The sequence below is a fragment of the Arvicanthis niloticus genome (assembly GCF_011762505.2).
Source record: "Arvicanthis niloticus isolate mArvNil1 chromosome Y unlocalized genomic scaffold, mArvNil1.pat.X SUPER_Y_unloc_2, whole genome shotgun sequence".
NCBI classification, from domain to species: domain Eukaryota; kingdom Metazoa; phylum Chordata; class Mammalia; order Rodentia; family Muridae; genus Arvicanthis; species Arvicanthis niloticus.
In genome coordinates this window covers 3,187,789-3,206,738 of record NW_023044979.1, presented here as the reverse complement: position 1 = coordinate 3,206,738, position 18,950 = coordinate 3,187,789, and positions in this window count along the sequence as shown.

The window sequence follows — 18,950 nt, the reverse complement described above, 5'->3', positions numbered from 1 at the left end:
ACAATTTCCCCTCTTCCTAGACATATATCACTGTGTGTATGTGATCAATCATAGAATTCCTAAATTAATAGTGGATTCTTGACTGTATCTTTTTATTTATTTTTTTTTAATTTTCATACAATGTATTTTGATCAGGTTTTCCCCTTCCCCAAATTCTCCCAAAATGTAGTCTTGATAAGACTGACCTATACTTGAGAGGGGGAGGAGTCCTTTAGTGGCCAACTCTAGGCTTGAGATCTAGGCTAAATAACTGCAACTCAGTTCAAAGTGCAGGAAACCTCAGAAAAAGACAGGCTGGAGATGCAGTACCCACTTTTATTGAAGCCTAGAAGTTGGGAATGGGATGAGAAGTCTGAGACATTGCTACATACCCATGTCAGGTGTCTGTGTGATGGAGCAGCAGACCCAGACCCCAGTGCAGGTGAACAGAACTTAGACTCCTGTGCAAGCTTCTCCACTCTTTTTGTATCCACTCCATCCATGGATGGTGCCTATGGGGTGGGTACCATCCCACTCCTTCCTGAGCCATGTTCCAGTTGCTTCTGAAAATTCCCTCACAGACTCATAGGGAATAGTTCAAGTGTGTTTCAAACTGCTTAAAGTGACAAGCAGGTTTAACCTTCACAGGGGGTATCATCCCAGAAGAAGCTTCTAAGGTAACACATTCATCAGCTGGGGGCTAAGCAGATGACAGGATTTCTTTCTATTTAAAGAAACAAGAGAATGGGATTAAAATAGAAAAATAGGGGAGGTGTTTTGTGCACATTGCATGTAGTTATGTCTCTGAGCAACTCGGCTTCCATCCTACTTTAAACCACTGCACTCAGCCAGCCTTATTATAAGGTACAAGAGGCATGTTTTTAAAAATGTAGCATATGTCCCCACAGATGAGTCACAGTATCACAGCACAATGGATTTAGGAGAAGCTTATCATGCCAAACAGCAGTTCTCACGGAGGCCACACATATGCAGGGACTTGATTCATGTCACATGAACTCACGGGTTCACACTGCTGTGCTCCCTTGGAAAAAAGGCAAAAACTCTACAGCTTTACCCTTTGGACTCTGACAGGGGCGTAATTTGGCTTCCACATGTACAGAGGCTTAACAAGTAATATTTTGAGCAGTTCTGAAGAGCTACAACTAATACATTAATATGTCTTATCTGATGATTATAAAATAATAAAAAATATAAAATTAGAGATATGCTAGCTATTGGATCACTTCAGGGAAGAGTTTACACAAAACAGACATTATAAAATTTGGTTTTTATTGACTAAAAGTATGGAAAGTCTGAAAATTGGATATTTAACCTCATATTTACCTCAAATGGAAGCAAATGCAAGCCAGAGCGCAGGATGAAAAATGTTGAAGATGTCATCACCAGCATGTCCAACAGCTTTTTGAAATCTGGAACACAACCTCCAGACCAGAATACAAACTGCAAGAGAATGCCTCGACCTCCCTAATGATGAGTCTGAAGGTATTTCCCAAAATATACAAACATGGGCTTCAACTTATTGGCAGGTGGGAAAGAAAAAATCATGAGGTGAAGGGTCCAGGGTCTAGCTCCTCCTAACTTGCTGTGTGACACATATCTGATCTTTCATTTACAAACTAAAGAAAAGAACACTGTGTCCTCGAAGTTCACACAGGTAGGCTTTGTGGAGAGTGGCCACTACTCCACATGCAACAGTACTTGAATGAGACAGGCTTTCCTTTTCTTCTGTGGTTAACATTCTACACACAGAAACCAGTGCATTCTTATTCTTGGATCTGTATACTGATGGTCTTTCAGTCTTGCTGTGTTTGTTGGGGATAAGCTCTCACATGACTAAGGCTCGGCTTAGATTTATTATACAGCTGAAGATGTCCTTGAACTTCTGATTCTCCTGATTCTAATTCTCAAAGATATGAAAGAGCATACCAAATTTTTGCAATCCTAGAGTTTCAACTTTTCAGGCAAAAACTCTACTATGGAACTATGAATCCAGAGCCTTGCAGGTGACAGGAAAATGGGGATACCCAAAATGATGGATTTGATTCTTTGGTCTAGGAGTAGTAAACTCTTTAATATATGTTACCTATTCCAAGAAAAGATTCAGACATATATTAACAGTTTATATTTATTGTACCTGTGTGGATATATTGATTAAATATATTTTTGTCCTTTCATATCAATTTTTAAGTTGATTTTCATTAGGAACAAAATGAACTAGGATCAAGTTAACAAGTTTAATTTACTTGTAATTCATTTGCTATTAAGTACATGATGTGTATAACAAACCATGTCTCATGTGTATATTCTACATGTCATTAATAAAAAGACAATTTTTAATAAGCCATGAATTTATGTCTATTGCATGTCTGGGATTTCTGTTTCAGAATTTTCATTGTCAAGTGAAAACTTCACATAGAAATCTTTAATAAGCATATTTTTAGGTTGGGAAGAAGGTAAACCAGACATGTCTAGAGCAGAAGAATACTGAAGGCATTTTATCTCAGAGGAAAATTAACTGCAGCAATAGCTGACAGTGAGACCCAGCATAGGGCAGCATAAATGTTCTTTGCTGGCAGCAGGCTGTGTGACTCTTGGCAACTTATCCTTTGATTATCTGTGGGGTTCTGTGACTATCAAAGTCTTTGCTTCCTTTGTTAGTATGCTGGTTTTAGAGGCAAATGGCTGGAAAAACTTTTAGGTTCTTTTGAGAAGCCTTTCTCTAAGTAAAAGAGAATCTCTCAGAATAAGAATAAAATAACCATTAAGTTATAAAATGAATACCTTGTAGACATGATATTTTGTCTTTGTGTAATAGGGATAATATTGACACACTGGGACCATCAAGAATAATGGTGGCCACCTTAACCTTAACCCTGAGCCTAACCCTTTCCTAACCCTCACCTCTTAATTTCCTAACTTCCTAAACCTAATTCTAAAAACATTTATCCTAATCCTAACCATGACTGTCTAATCTCCTAACCCTAACTCAAACCCTGCTTGCTGTGGGGCATATTTCTTAATTACCACTGTTGAAGGGAGAAACCCTTTATTAATCTTGATCTTTTGAGATGTTCAGATCCACCTTTAATCTGGGCTACAGATTCTTTTGACAACCTACATATATAAAGGACATTGGACAGGGTGGTGTTTTTGTTTGTAGTATTTGCCCTACATTTTTACAAAACAAAGGTGATTTGTTTGTTTATTTGTGTTTTAAAACTGGCATTAGTAAGTACTTAATTCTTCAGAATTCTGGTATTCACTGAAGATCAGCTGTAATACCCTACAGCATAAAATAAACCAGCCCTTGTTTTTCTAATTTCCCTTGTCCAACAGCCTTTACTGGGACATTCTATTACATAACCTTTCTGTGTAAAAAGATTCATTCTCTCTATGATTTGGCTATGTTTATCTACAGAACCTGTCCTAATCCAACTGTGTTTTTTCTCCACGTTTCTACTAATGAAGATATGCTGGCTAACAATAGTGTTCAACTGCGTTTCCCTTATAAATCTGGCCTTTCTTTAGGGTTGATTCATACCTGTCATCTGGTGGAAGGAAGCTGCAGTTTCCCTGAGCCCAGCATGAAGCCACAAAACTAGACTCTTGTTTCAGAAAATCCCTCTTTAATGTTAATGGTGTTAGCATTCTGTTTAAAACTCTACCTCACAGTTATCTGATGAAAGCCAAGTATCCTTCTCCCCATAGTTACCTCTCTTTAAAGAGAGATGGAATGTGTTCTATGGGTGTGTAGGAAGGTGTGGAGGAATGCCCAGGCCCATGGGGATTTGGACAAGACCCTAGGGAAGGGGGCAAAGAATGAACAGACAAGAGACACAAGGAAGAAGCACCAGGCTGCCGTTATAAAGGCAAGCAGGCAGGAGGGGCATCTGACAGTCAGGGTCCAGGGTCATCCCATAATTGCAGAGTTCTCTAAGCCCACAAGAATCCCTAGCCCAAATTACTTATCTAAATATTTTCTCACAAGCAAGAAGATAATTAAAACATTTTTCAGTTTGAGTTGCTTATCTGATTAATATTTTCTCCCTGGGAGAAGGGTAATAAATAAAGTATTCCTTAACTCAGGCTGTTTACTTAACTGACACTTGCTTTCAGGCAGAAGGGGGTCTTAGCTCCCAGCATCTCCTCCTTTCTAACAATTTTTAAAGAGACTGGTCTGAGAAAGCAGACATTTGCAAATCTCATTGACAAATGAGTGGGCATGAACCAGAGGGGGGAAGATTGACCTGATCCTCCCATTATCATTAGAAATGGTGTCTTTTGGGGGAGGAGAGGGTTATATGTCTCATGGCTTTATAGAATATCGAGGGTCCTAGTCAGCTGCTTTGAGACACAAGAAATTACCACCAACCTCTATGCAATCAGGTTTACTTCATGGGAACTCAGATGCAGAAAATTTGGGTCCTCCCCCTGCGGTACCTCGTTACACACCCCTTGTAGGTACCCACACTGTGTTCATGCCATGCAAACCAGTGTGCATAGATCTGAGTTCTATGAAGCTCCTAAAGGAGATATGTCAACACAAGTCTCAGCCATGTCTCTATCAGCCAGATCATGTCTGTGATAATATACTTGTAGAGGTTTAAATGCCAAGGAGTCAATTTGTTGTTTTACAAAGCCAGTAAGGCTGTTAAAGGACCAAGGGCTGATAGCCAAAAGGAGAAGGAGACTGAGCACAGGGCCCAGGATGGAAGGGAGAAGGGTGGTAGGCCAAGGGGAAACAGAAAAGCAATTTTTAAGCTACCCTTCTTCTTGTTCTCACTGTTTCTTTTGCCATTTTAATCTCTCTCTTATCTTGGCTATACTCTCTCTCTAACTACCCCAGTGTGATTAGTACAAAAACAGTATTCCTCCTTGAGAGCAGCACATAATCCACTGCTGAAGAAAATCCAGATCTAGCCCTCTGCGTTTTGGGTGAACCACTTCAGACAACAAAACGAGGGATTTTTTCCAGATTAGTGATGTCAATCTCTAGCTGTTCGATGTCCTTGTCAATGTCCCCTCAAAGTTCCAGTAGTAGAAGTCCTGAGGCTGGCATCAGAATTAGAACTTCCAACAGCAGACACCATGCGTGGCATCTTTTTATCTGGAAAGAAAAAAATGAAGGGAATACTCAGAGAGATCCCTCTTCCCTGGAAATGACATTATGATCTAAGGGATTTTTGTCATTATCTATTTGTTTAATCAAATGTTCAGGGAACAATCGGGCTTCTCCTTCTTTTGTGTCAAAAATACAAGCAGAGCCCCTGCCCCAGATAAGGACAGGGTCAGGGCCATTCCATCTAGATGTAAAGGGGTCTCTCCACATAACTGTGGCATAGTTTTATTGGTCTCAGGATGCCAGAGGCGATCAGCAGCAGACTTACCATGAGCGTCCAGATTTAGAAAATTGAGGACAAGCAAGGCATGGTGAAGAATATTTCTAGGGGACCCCTTCTGGGTGGATAACTTCCCCCTTTTTAATTAATTAATGTAAAGTGTTCTTGATAGTCTGGTGGGCATGTTCAACAATGCCTTGCCCTTGAGGATTATAAGGGATGCCAGTAATATGTCTGATTTGTAATTGGTGGCAAAACTCTTGAAAATTTTTTCCAGTGTAGCTGGGACCACTGTCAGTCTTAATGATCTTAGGCTTACCCATGACAGAGAGACAATTTAAAACGTGGGCTATAACATTTTTTGAAGCCTCTCCAGTATGTAAGCTAGCAAAAATAAATCCACTAAAGGTGTCTATGGTCACGTGAAGATATTTAAGACTTCTAAATTCAGGAATGTGTGTGACATCCATTTGCCATATTTCATTTGGGAACAAACCTCTGTGGTTAACACCCAGGTGTGGGTGGGCAAAAGTGTGACACAGGCGGGGCATTGTTTAACAATCTGACATGCCTGTTCACAAGTAATCTTAAAAAGCAGGTGAAGGGTCTGAGCATTTAAATGATGTAAAGCATGACTCTTCTGGGCTGTTCTACAGAACCTAACAACACTGGAAAGGTCAAGTGGCTGGCAGCATCTGCACAGGCATTTCCTCTAGAAAGGGGACCAGGCAGATCAGAATGATCAAGGAGATGTCCAACAAAAAAGAGTTGGCATCTAGAGGCAATCAGCTTTTGAAGATGAGAAAAGAGAGGGGCAGCATTTGTGGGGGGGTCTAATGTATGGGACCATTTCAAGAATGGGACCAGAATGAGCAATATAGGCACTGTCAGTATACAACTTAAAAGGGCAATCTTTTAGTAACTGAAAAATCTTTATTACTGCAAAAAGTTTTACAACTTGGGCTGATTTAAATGGGGACTAAAAGCAATTGAGCAATTTTCTGTCCTGATTTAACAGTCAAGGGGCCAGAGGTGGACGAGGCCAGGATCTATATTTCACCTGTGAAATCATTATCAATCACTCTGGGGGAGATATTTAAACCCTCAAGAGTGGATCTGGTATGTCCAAGAAGAAGTCCAAAATTATTGGGGGGGGGGGGGGGCAAGGGGCCAAAGACCTCAGTATGTAGAACTTGTGTCCCCATCTCAGGTGTTAATATTGTATCGGTGGAGGAACAGAGGTCCAATCCTGCGCTGCTTGCTCCTTAAAGGGAGGTAATGTTTGAGTCTGAGGGCCTAATGTTTGAGGGGCAAACCTGATAGCCTCAAGGTTTTGTCTCGGATTTGGGGCTAGGGGCTGGCCCCTCTGGGAGTTTCCCTGATTCTGAGGCAAGGTATTATTTTGTATTTTTACCTTGGTGTGGCTCTCTGAAGCCCAATGTCTACCTCGATGGGAACGGGACACAAGGAGGCAGGGAGAGTACCTTTGGCCTTAGGGGCTTTGCACTCCCTAGAAAAATGTCCTGGCTGTTTACAGTTAAAGCACTTTTTCTGGTGACCATCCTGCTTGAAATCCTTAAGGGCAGCTCCAATGGCAGGTCCTATTGCATGAGCTGAACCAATGGCTGCACACAGTTTTATATAATCAGGAATATCAGCACCACTATGGTGGGGTCTTATTGTAGCCTAGCAGGCAGGATTTGCATTCTTAAATGCAAAGTGTTTGAGAAAAGCACTTTTGTTTTTCTCAGGACCAACAAGTCTTTCAGCTGCATCAGTAAGATGACTGATAAAATTACTATAAGGCTCATCTGGGCCCTGGGGGACCTGGGCAAGAGAAGTGGTTGCTGATCCTTTCGGAGGGAGTTGTTTTCAAGCCTTAAGACCCACATTTTGAATTTGGGCTAGAAGGCCAGGAGGGAACTGAGCCTGTTTTTCATTAGTATCATAAGGGCTCCGCCCCAAAAGCTTATCTTTGTTCCACTTCATAGAGGTTTTACTTTCAGAATTGCAAAGTGCTATTTCTCTGCAGTTTTCAACAAAATCTGTCTTCCAGAGAACATAGTCACCTCCAGCCAGAGTGGCACAGGCTAAAAAAATACCAATCCTTGGGAAGAAGCCACCGTTCAATCAAATTTTGAATTAAGGATAAAGTAAAGAGAGCTGTTGGTCAGTAATTTGTTACTGTCATTTTTAAGTCTTTCAGCTGAAGAAACCCTAGCTTGTGATACTATTGAGTTTTTATTTCATCTTCCTCACTTTCTGAGTCCCCTGAGGCTTTGTTTTCATTATAAGAGGCCTCAGTGCTTGATGACACCATATCCTTATTGTCTTCCCCAGCATCAGAGTCATTTCTCCTTTTAGAGGGTGAGGCAGTGTTTTTATTTCTGCTATTGGAAGAGACAGCAGATTTGCTTCTGGTAACAGGAAAGGCCAGTACATGTTTTTGAGATTTTGGTTTAGATTTATTCTTAGAGATAGCAGGCATTGGGAAGAGGGAAGGTAATTCTAAATTAAGAGCTCCCAGATCTTTTACTAACTGCAAATGTTCCCAATTTTCCTCTATTAACTTTCTAAGAGAAGCCATTTTTTGTGAAAGTTGGGCTTTAGCCTTGGTGGTATGATTGTTAATATTGGTCAAGTCGAGGACCAGAGCACAAAATGGAGCAGCAATAGTATATGGAGGTGGTCTTGGCATGAATGAGCATTGGGGCAGCAAGTCAGGATTACCATATTTAGCTGCCCCCTCCTCTAGGGACAATGTCTCTGCAGGTGATTGTCAGGCCCATTCTTGGCCAGGGATTTTAAGGATGCAAGGGAGTGGTAAATGTTAGCAAGAGGGGGTTGTGGCAGTTACTGGCTCACCTGCAGCAGCCTCAAGGGGAGCAGCAGGGTTGTCTAAATCAGTTATGGGAATAGAAACAGACTCACACACAGAGAGTGGTCTAGAGTGTCACTGTAACACCTTTTCCCCTTCTTTCACTAACTCACGAATATCTGGAAATTGTATATAGACTTGAAGTATATCGTGCACCAGGTTCCAATAGGAAAAAACCTGAACAGGGACTTTCTCAGGACCAAAGATTTTGTAAAAATCTTTTAAGCAATCTCCAACCCTAGCCCATCATTTCTCATCAGTAGTCCCCTCGTGGGGAAACCATGGACAAATAGCACCAATGAATTCAAAAAATCTTTTAAGATCCTTTCTCTTAACCCTTATTCCTCATGCCTTGAGGCTCTCTTTGAGACCCTGTAAGAACAAATCATGTTTGCTCAATGTTTGTTCCATAACTGCGTTGCTTTTTCTTACCTTTACTGGATCAATCTCACAGGCGGGCTACTCTGTGGCGATCACAATGCGGATCTTCTCTCTTCTCTTTTCTCTCTGGAGAAGCATTGATCCTATGCTTACAGGACGTCCCTGTAGAAGCAACGTTCAATCGACCACAACCCAAAGGGCCACACGTCTGGCGCCAAGATGCCCTGTCCCGCGGGGATTCGACAAGACCCTAGGGAAAGGGGCAAAAGAATGAAGAGATAAGAGACACAAGGAAGAAGCACCAGTCTGAATGTCTGATCTAGTGCTTAAATTTTATTGTTCAGGCTGCCATTATAAAGGCAAGCAGGCAGGAGGGTCATCTGACAGTCAGAGTCCAGGGTCATCCCATAATTGCAGAGTTCTTTAAGCCCACAAGAATTCCTAGCCCAAATTACTTATCTAAATATTTTCTCACAAGCAAGAAGGCAATTAAAACATTTCTCAGCCCAAGTTGCTTATCTGATTAATATTTCGTCCCTGGCAGAAGGGCAATAAATAAAGTATTCCTTAACTCAGGCTGTTTACTTACCTGACACTTGCTCTCAGGCAGAAGGGGGTCTTGGCTCCCAGCAGGGGAAGGGGATGTATGGGAAGGCTCATGCCTCCTGCTGAGATATTTTTCCCCCAGGAGGGACCATGCCTCATGCTGAGACAGCTCTTACCCCTGAGGAACCTGCCACAAGACTGTATAGTATAGAATATAGTTTATTCAGGATATGGGGAGGGGAGTTAAAAAGGTAATAGAGGAAGAGAAATGCAGAGAGAGGCAGAGAGTAGAGAAGTAGAGGCCAGGCATGAGCATGTGCAGAGAGAGAGAGGGGAAGGGAAGAGCACAAGAGGGCAAGAGAAAGAGAGAACAAAAGGTCAAGAGATCAAAAGAGAGGAAAGGGTAAGTAGCCACATTTACAGGGGATCAGGCTGTTGCCAGGTAACTGTGGGGAGGAGCATACCTGGCTGTTGCCAGGTAACTGCAGTGGAATTTAGACAGAATGCTAAGCAATAGCTGGGAAATCCTTCCACTTGTGGGCAAATTAATATCTCCACTGCAAACTGAGTACTGGGCTATGGAAACTGTTCACATTGATTACAGGAAGAAGAAGGCAAGTGTTGTGTAGAAAGCTAAGGTAAGGTCTGGAGTCAGGTCCTGGTAACTGCAGGATCATTGTTCTTGAGACAGAACAGCAGGCAGCAGAACAGCCAGAGCTGGTTTGGTGGGTTCTCCCCCAGGGCTGGGTGTTGTGAAATTCCTCTTTGAAGACAGAAACAAATGCTAATTGGGTGTAAACCCCTCCTGAGCTCTGCAAAAGATCTGACCCTGCTCTGGAAGCACACTTTAAGCTTGAGTAGTGGTAAGTCTCACTGGCCAATCAATGCTTCCAAGCAGACCTGCCAATCAGACAAGGAGGCAGTTCTTCCTGGTATCATTCTGCAAGTTCGATTTGGTTGTGCAGGCTTTAATGGTCATCTGTGCCTTCCTCTGAGCTCTGAGCTCTGCTGTGGGTGCTGTGTGGAGACCTCAGGGAAGCTCTGAAATCAAGTCATGGTGAGCACAGGATCACTGCCCACAATGGGTAGGGGCAGGCGGTTGAGCAGTGGGAGCTGGGTGCTGGGTCCTCTCTGGGGCTGCATTGGAAGCATCAGCCAGATGTGACCACCTGTGAGGTCCCTGGTGATGCCCCTCATGTGATAGATCAGAAGGTGACCTCTGAGTAACTTCACTGTCATGGCTGATTCTGAATCTGCACAAAACATTTGGACCAGTTTTTTCTTGTAGAAACATGGGTGGTTTCTCTGACTCTGCAACACATGTGTCCAAACCCTTTTGTCTTTTATAGTATACATTAAGAAGACAGGTATAAACCTAATAGATCTGGTTTTATATGTTACTTGGGTTTTTGTTTAGTTTTTGTTAATCTTTTTCTATTGCAGTTTTTTATATTTCTTGACTTTATATGTTTAGGGTTTGATTATTATGTGGCAAAGACACTTTTTTTCCCAATTTATTTGGCAGTTTGGATGTTTCTTGTACCTTAATAGTCATCTTTCTCTTTACTTTAAGAAAATTTTCAGCTATGATTTCATTGATAAATTTTCCAGACTTATTTTGGTGGGAGTTTTGTGACTGGGTTATTGTTCAATGTACGGATTTGCAGAGAGCCTTGGCTGAGTGCTGCCTCTTTTACTGATCTGTTTGTTTGTTATGTTCCAGAGGGAATGCTTGCTAATGTTGAAAGCTGGGAGAAGAGGTGGGCAGGAAGAGATGATCTTAGTAATCTACAAGGAGACTTTGTCATTAGCAAGGTTAACCTGCTTCTGGTGTTTAGTACAGTACTAGAGGCAACTGTGAAAATTGCATTTTGGATAACAAATATTGTGGTAGATCTATGGAAAGTTTACCTTGTGTCCTTTCAGGCATGGCATGTGGGTGAACAGGAACTATCTGCCCAAGTTGGGGCTATGATACAGGGATGAGGCAGGAAAAGAAGGGCAAGTGGGGATTGTCTGCAGTATCATTAGGAGGCATGTACAATAGGAGGGGTAATTTTCACTAATATTCTTTTCCAATGGTGAGGGCCACTGGTATTCTGTTCTAGTTTTAAGGGCAACTGATATTAGGGTTTGCAGTAACAGACAGTGAGGTAGGCCTTTGGATAAAGTACCTGCTCTACTGTCAGGCATGGCTTGCAGGTAAACAGTAGTATCTTTTGATATTAAGGGGTTAGTCAAAAAGATGAGTTTGTGAAGTCCAAACAACTCTGTTTTTGAGATTGCACAAAGTCCACTTGGGCAAACATCTTATGACTAAACCCACTTATCAACAGCCAGTCAAGGTACAGCAGCAGGGTTTACCTACATATAGATAACTAATAAACCTTAAAGAGGAAAAAATGTTAACCTACCCATCATAGTTGTCAGATGGTTTTGTCTCCTTGTTTGGTTCTTGCAAATTATACCAGACATGCCATTTCTTAAAAAAATAAGTTGCTGACCTGTATGTTAATGTCCCAATCTTGTTGTAGCTGCAATAAATACTCAGCACCCCTAGACTTGGTCTCTCAGTTTGGACCTGATGTGAGATTGACTGGTGAGAATTATGGTTACTGATCTCATAGTACAGACCTTTGTGTATTTGCATTGCAATACACTCTTGTTGGTCTTTGGGGTACCAGTGAGTTGGGCACAACATCTTGGTGCATGGACTGGAACCCTGAAACCCTCAAGAATCCCAACTGAATGCTGATGTGTCATTGTTCTTTGTGTCAAAGTGGCTTATCTGTCAGATTTGTGTCTGTGTACCTTGGGTTTTACATTTTTCTTGAGTATTTGCAAAGGGAGATGACTAAAGTGACTGTGGAAGCACAGTATAGTGGATGCACTGGAGCGTTGAAGCCACAAAGGGCTTGGAAGATGTTTCAAAGCCTGGTGTAGCGGATGGTGTGCCCATGGTCTTAATTTTGGGGATGGTTTTCAGCTGACATTCATTCTAAAGCCAAGAAAAAGCCAGGTTTAGAACTAAGTGTTTTAGTTAGGAGAGATGACAGAGGCTTTGGTTAGTCAACAAAATGATGGACTGGGTATTAAGACTATCTTGTACCTCACTGGTACAATTAGAAATAATTATGTTCTAATTGTACTTTGAGAGAAATATTTTATTTTAACAGGAAGGGTGATATGTACGAGGAGCTAAGGTAGGAGGAGTACTGAGAGGAAGAGAAGTAGAGGAAAAGTTAGGTGATGGGAGAAAGAAAGAGAAAGAGGGAAGACATGGAGGCAGATGTTCATGTGTCTCCACCAGTCAAAGATAGTTGATATATCTATGTTGGGTATTGGGTTACACTTCTTTTTTTTTGGATTTTTTGAGACAGGTTTTCTCAGTGTAGCCCTGGCTGTCTTGGAACTCACTCAGTAGACCAGGCTGGCCTCGTACTCAGAAATCCGCCTGTCTCTGCCTCCCAAGTGCTGGGATTAAAGGCATGCACAACCACTCTCCAGCTGGGTTACACTTCTGATTGAGCATTACAAAACTTATAAAGCCTTTGATTAACATTTTAAAAAATTGTATAAAAGCAAAAAGGGAAAGGGGGCATGGAATAGGGGTTTTCTAGGGAGGGGAAATGGGGAAAGGCGATGGCATCTGAAATGTAAATAAAATATCCAAAAGAAAAATATTGGGAAGGTTAAAGCCTACTTAGAAACCTGCTACATGGCTGACAGCTCACTTCCCATCTTCACTGTCTCCTCTGTACAAGTAGAAGAATCTGCTGGGTAGCCTTTACCGCCCCCTTGTGGCTGTCTATTTTGTGTGTGGCACTTTGTTATTCTCTCACTGAGGAAATGAGACAGACTCCATCCTAATTGATTTATTTATTAGCCCCACACCTTGGGTTAAATCCTTCTTAACAACAGGACTTAGACCCATTGACTAGTCCATGACAGAGAGCTTTTGGAGACAGCATCCAGGGCAAAATCAGACTCTGCCTACCTTGTTTTATAGGGTAGAAAGACAAAGATCTCATTTCCAACCTCCTGAACTACCCTCTGCCCAGTTCATATGTGACTCTGTAGTTTTGAACTTGGAGCTGTCATGAGATGGAAGGTCGTTCTTCATCGATTCTCACAAATTTAGCATATCTTCCTTGGACCAGAGGTCCTGTCCTTTGTTGGTGGTCCTTTCCAGGTCTGTGGGACAATCTGCTTTTCTGTCCACCTTCCAGCTGCTTTAGCCACATCTTTGGTAGCACTGGCCTGAGAACCCAGGGTTAAAGATGCTCACCCCAGGTCAGCACAGCCTCTGAGCTCCCCATTCCAGTGTATCCTTCCCTGCTCTGAGTCAGGTGCCCTCTCTATTTTGTTCTTGCTCAGCCACAACTCCAACTCCGTCTTGTAGTGTCAGGGGCTCCTGTAATTGATATGGATAGCTCATTGGTTTTGTGTTGTAACAACTTCCTCACTTATTATTGTGTCTGTGTCATAGTTGTTTTCAGTTCTCAGCATTTCAGAGCTACAGTCATCTGAAGGCACCTAAATTGAGGACGTGCCCTCATCAGAATGGCTGGTTGCTATGTCTGTGAGAGATAGTGTTGATGATTGATTAGGAAGGCTCTTCCACTGAGGGTGGCAATATCCCTAAGCAAGTGGTCCTGGGCTGGATAAGAGAGCAGGCTAAGCATGAGACAGTGACCAAGCAAGAGAGCAAGCCAGGAGATAGTGTGTGTCCATGCCTTTTGCCTTCAGTTTCTAATCTAAGCTTTCAAAATGATGGGCGGTGATCTGATAGAATCATGTACAACAATCACTTATTATCTGAGACGGTTTTGCTTAGAGGATTCAATCACAGCAGCAGAGGAACAAGTTAGAATAACAACATGGTATCAAAGGGTTATTTTGCTGCTGTACAGAATCTATGTTGTAGATTGCATTCTTGTGGACAGGACAAATTTTAGGTACAAAGGTTTTTGGATTGGTTGGTTTCTTTAACTCTCCATTGGGGGTCCTCGCTGACTGCAGGATGTGGCCTTTTCAGCATCCATATCTCACTGCCATGAATCTCAGCTAAGATCAACCCCATAGTCTCCTTGTCACCCTCCAATTCACAGTCTCTGGCACATCCTAAATGTACCCCCTTCTCCCAGCCAGCTGCAGATTTTGATTCATTTTCCCCTCTGGCCCTCTCTTGTCTCTCACCACATCTGTTGCTGGTTCTCCCTGATTTACCCTTCTTATCTGCTCTCCCATGCTGTTCTCTCTCTTCCATCTGCCTCCTATGATGTTATACTCCCCTTTTTGAGTGATATTCAACTGTGCTCATTTGGGCCTTATTTCTTGTTTGGTTTCTTTGTGTCTATGGAGTGTAGTGTGAGTTTCCTATATTTTATGATTACTATTCACTTGTAAGTGAGTACATACATGCATGTGCTTTTAGGTCTGGGTTACCCCAATCGAGATGGTAGTTTCTAGCTATATCCATTTGCCTGAAAAATTCATGGTGTTCTTGTATTTTATAGCTGAATAATGTTTCATTTTGTAAATGAACCACATTTTCTATATTCATATTTTAGTTAAGGGGCATCTGGATTCTTTTCAGTTTCAAGTTGTTATGATTAAAATGGCTATGAACTTAGTGGAGACGCTGCTCTAGGTCACCTGCCTCTACAGAGTCCCTCCTGTATCTTCTGTTTGTCCTTTGAGAGGGTGTGGGCCCCTGGGTGTCCATGATGGTGTATCAAGTCTCTATTGGGTTAGGTGGATTCTCTCAGCTGAGGCCAGATGTGGCAGCCCAGTTAAGGGAACAGATTCCCGAAGACAGTCAGCAGTTTTAGGGACAGCTCCTGCTACAGTAGTTGGAGGACCATCATGAAGACTGAGCTGCACATCTGCTACTTATGGGCCATGGTCCTTTGTCCAGGCTGTGTGTGTTATTGTTTGTGGCTCAGTCTCTGAATGTCCCCAAGGGTCAAGGTTAGTTGAGTCTGTTATTCTTCCTGTGGAGTTCCTATCCTCTTCAGGACCTTCAATCCTTCCTCCAACTCTTCCATCAGAGTTACCAAGGTCTATGCAATGTTTGACTGTGGATCTCTGCTTCTGCTTCAGTCAGCTGCTGGGTGGAGCCTCTGAATGGACAATTATGTAAGGCTCCTGTGTGGGAGCATCACAGAATATCCTTAATAATGTCATGGATTGGAGCTTGTCCATGTGTGTCTAAAATTGAATGAGTTTTCATTGGCCATTCCTTAAGTCTCTGCTCCAGCTTTACTTCTGCATTTCTCTTAGACAGGATAAATTTTGTTCTGGGTGTCTCCAGTGTTGTGGTTGAATCTGATCCTTCAGCTTTCTTCTCATGCTCCCATACATTCCCCATTTGGACTCTGTCCCTAAATCACATAAGATACTGTGCCCACATTTGCTGTTTAATGCTATGCTATTTTGCAAATCTGGTGGTTTTATATTTTAATTTTATTCATTCTGTTTTTGTTTTTCTAGACCAAATTTCCCTGTGAAGGACTTCTTGTTCTGATTGTAGATATAGAAAGCACATAAGCCCCCTGACATGTTTTTGTTAAGTAAGCACATGCTTTTGTGCTGCTCTTCATCCACATCTTTAATTTTGAAATTTAGCCATATGCATAAATTATTTTCTATGTCTCTGGATTGCTTATGCTCATGTCATCAATATTATCTGATGCTTCAGATTCATTGAATTGCAGGTGTATGATGTTTTGGTACCTGTTATGTTTGTTGTGAAATTTTTGAACAAATAAGTTCATTATGACTGTGTGCATGAATATGAGTATCATGTGTGCCTCATCTTTACTGTTGTCAGAAGATAGCCTCAGAACTCCTGATCTTGAAGAAATGGGCAGGTGTTGGTCCACATGTGTATGCTAGAAATTGATCACCATTATGTGGAAGACTAGCACGAACTTCCATCTCCTGAGCTATAACTCCTGAACTACATTCTTTATTTCTGATCAGTATATACATTACTAATATTTTTATCTGTCCATTTTTAAATCTTTAAACATGCATTTCCTTTTAGTAAAGTTTAATTAATGTTGCTGTTTAAACTCATTCACTTCATGTATATGCAAGATGAATACAGAACTGTAGGGAATGTATAATTCTTTGCAGGAACTTCAGTAAAGAATTGTGAGTTCTCTCTATCATTTTTGTTTCCTGGTTTATTTTTGTAGCAGAATGAGGTTCTTAACATGTAACTTTTGCTGTCCTGAAACTCATTTCATGACCTTGTTGGCATCCAGCTCAATGACATACACCTGCCTGTACCTCTGCGATTAAAGACATGAGAAATATATATAACTTGCCCATAATTTCTGTAGTTAGTGTTTGTTCATATTGTTTTTCAAGTGTTTGCTAAGTACAGTTGATCTGTTTCCCTCTTGTAAATCTCTCTCAATTGTCATTTGTGTTGAAAATCTATATCCAAACAAAGAGTTCAGGATTGACACAGGTGAAGCTTATATTTCAAGTTCCTTCTAAATTGACATGGTGATAATAATTCATGTGTCAGCAAATAAGTGGAGGAATAACCTGAATTATATGATTACATTGTCCAGTAAGCATACATTTAATTTGTAGTGGTGTCAGAATCAGGCTTTGTGTTGTACACATGCATGTGATATTTCAGGAAGCAGTGAGTTTTGATGATGTGCATCTGAACTTCACTGCAGAAGAGTGGAATTTCCTGGATCCTTCCCAGAATAATCTCTACAAAGATGTGATGCTTGAGAACTACTGGAACCTCACTGCTACAGGTAAGACTGAATTTTCTTTTGCTTCTAAATATAAGGGAAAAATGTTTCTGCATTACTGACAATCATCTCTTATTTCAATAGAGAACAAGTAATATTGCGTTGAATAAATCAGGTTCATTGCTGTGAAAATTCAGAGTAACTTGAAATTTGCCTAATTCCAATACCATATCATTTATTTCCTGGTACCGTGTTTTAGGCTATAATTTAGAAGACCATCATATTGAAGAACAACATCAAACTTCTAGAAGTCATGAAAGGTAATTTTAATGTCTAAACTGATACAAATATGCCTGTGAGGAAATTTTACTATGATCTGGAAGCTCTAACAGAAAGCAAGTGTGTAAACTATCAGTTTTTTTATTGTAGCTATGATTATAATATTCTCCCAAAACTGTGTACCTCAATGTCAGTTATGTGATTTCTGTTTGCAAGGCATTTCTGTAAGAAAGAAGAGAAGGAAACAATGCCTTAAGCGATTCCTTTATTTGATTTGTATCTCAATTAGAACGATGTTGTGGAACTACCAATTTGTATAGTCTCATAATATTTAGACGTTCCACATTGAACAGTGATAAACATGTATCCATAACTTTCTAATAAGAAAATACTCCATGATAAAGTTGGTGATACTCATCTACTTGTAATGAAACTTTTAAGTTTATTGTGAGGTCAGTTTATGAGAGTCAAGAATGTTGTCATGGAAAAACATTAATCATGTCTGATATGAACTAAAAGTCAATGTGTGTGAATTCAATGTAGAAACCTTCCATTTGTTCTTATTTTTTAATGGGCGTATCAGTTCTCAGAATGGATGAAACCATGTGAGCATAGAGATACTAAAAGTAACAATGTACCTCTATGTACATCAGAACAATGAGAAGATATGTAGTATTCTGCCTTTGGTAGACTTTCTGAATAAGATAGACATTTGCAATTCACACTATAGGAAAAACTAAGAAAGCAATCAGTGTTTTAATGCCCTGAAATCTTCAGACATGTGAAATATATCATACAGAAATCTCATATAGTAAAAAGATGTTAAAAATGTGAGGCATGTAATAAATGCTTTTACCGTCACAAATGTTTTCAAAGAGGTAAAGCAACCCACAGTGAGCAAGTACAACCATGAACATCAAAGTGATAAAACCTTAAGATCTGAGTGTTCTTTATATTACACCAACTGCATAATTTATTTGTATTAATAAAATGATTGATCAGGTTAATGAATGTGGTAAAGCTTTCACATGTGTCCATTATTGTTGCAGGCATGAAAGAAGTCATACTGGAGAGAAACCACATGAATGTAACCAATGTGGTAAAGCCTTTTCACGTCACAGTAATCTCCAAAGACATAAAAGAACACATACTGGAGAGAAACCTTATGAATGTAATGAATGTGGTAAAGCCTTTTCATGTCACAGTCATCTCCAAAGACATAAAAGAACACATACTGGAGAGAAACCTCATGAATGTAGTCAATGTGGTAAAGCCTTTTCATGTCACAGTAATCTCCAAAGACATAAAAGGACACATACTGGAGAAAAACCTTATGAATGTAATCAATGTGGTAAAGCCTTTTCACATCACAGTAGTCTCCACATCCATAAAAGGACACATACTGGAGAAAAACCTTATGAATGTAATCAATGTGGTAAAGCCTTTTCATGTCACAATGGCCTTCGATATCATAAAAGAACACATACTCAAGAGAAACCTTATGAATGCAATAATTGTGGTAAAACCTTTGGAAGATCCAGTCATCTCCAAAGACATAAAAGAACACATAGTGGAGCGAAACCTCATGAATATAATCAAGGTGGTAAAGCCTTTCCATAAAGTTTTTTTTCCTCCTAACACTTATACAAGAACCCATATTGGAGAAAAACTATGAATGTTATCCTTGTGCTAAAGCATTTGCATGTCCCACTAGTCTGGAAAACATTAATGATTTCATACTGGAAAGACACTTCATGAATGTAATCAATGTGGTAAAGACTTTTCAGACCCTTAGAATCTCCA